The sequence below is a fragment of the Myotis davidii genome, unplaced genomic scaffold (genome assembly GCF_000327345.1).
Source record: "Myotis davidii unplaced genomic scaffold, ASM32734v1 scaffold332, whole genome shotgun sequence".
Classification (NCBI taxonomy): domain Eukaryota; kingdom Metazoa; phylum Chordata; class Mammalia; order Chiroptera; family Vespertilionidae; genus Myotis; species Myotis davidii.
The window spans coordinates 4180637-4181604 of record NW_006285779.1 but is presented as its reverse complement, the minus strand read 5'-3'; positions in this window follow the sequence as shown (position 1 = coordinate 4181604).

Genomic DNA, 968 nt, shown 5'->3' with positions numbered 1-968 from the left:
TGGGTGGTAAGAGGGGCTATGTATAGAGAGATGGCTACATTAGTATGATTAGGAGGCTGTGTGTATGGGGTATATATTGAGGACTGTGTGTGTTGGGAGCTTTGTGTGGTGTATATGTGGTAGGTAGCTGTGAATGTATTGGGGGCTGTGTGTGCAGTATGTGTGGTGGAGGCTTGTGGTGTGTGTGTGACTATGTGTGTGTTATGAGGTGTGTGTGTGTGTGCGTGCGTGTGTGTGTGTTTGTACTGTGTGGTGGGCATGAACATGTGCCTAGTATGGCCCTGCTTCTTTTCCTCAGACTCTTGGATGTGGGCCTGAGCTGACCCTGGAATCAATGGGGAGCCCCACTGTGGAACACTTCCTGAATCCAAGAGGGTAGGACAAGCCCTCCTGTCACAAACCACTCTCCTTGCTTCTTGATTATGGCAGGGAAATAGGGATGCTGGGTGGGAAGAAAGCAAAGACCCAGAAAGACAGGTATAGAGATGGAGAGAAAGATAGAGAGGGAAGACCTGACCAGGCCCTAAAAACCAGAATGGGATGGGAGAGAGAGAGAACAGAGAGAGAGAGAGAAACAGAGAGAGTGGTGGGGCAGAGCAGAGACAGTGGTTCAAAGGCCAGAGGCTGGCGGGCGATGGGGGTGTGGTGGAGGGAGAAGGGGTGAGGGGAGGGGGCTCAGCGGGGGAATTGCCGGGCGGGCGCTCGGGCGCTCCGAGCTGCGCGGCTCCCCGGGGAGATGGCAGACACTTTGCGGAGATGTTACTCCGGAGTTGGAGACGATGATAAATATGATAATTTGTATAAAATCTGAATGGGTCTTGTTTTCAGGGAGAATGCCTCGGATGATGAATGGGCTCGGCTCTCAGATAGATGGCTGATAAAAAGTGTATTGGATTGTTGAGAGCGATTTTAATTCTCATTCTGTACCTGCAGATGCCGGGGCCCGCGCCGGCCTCCGCCTCCCTCCT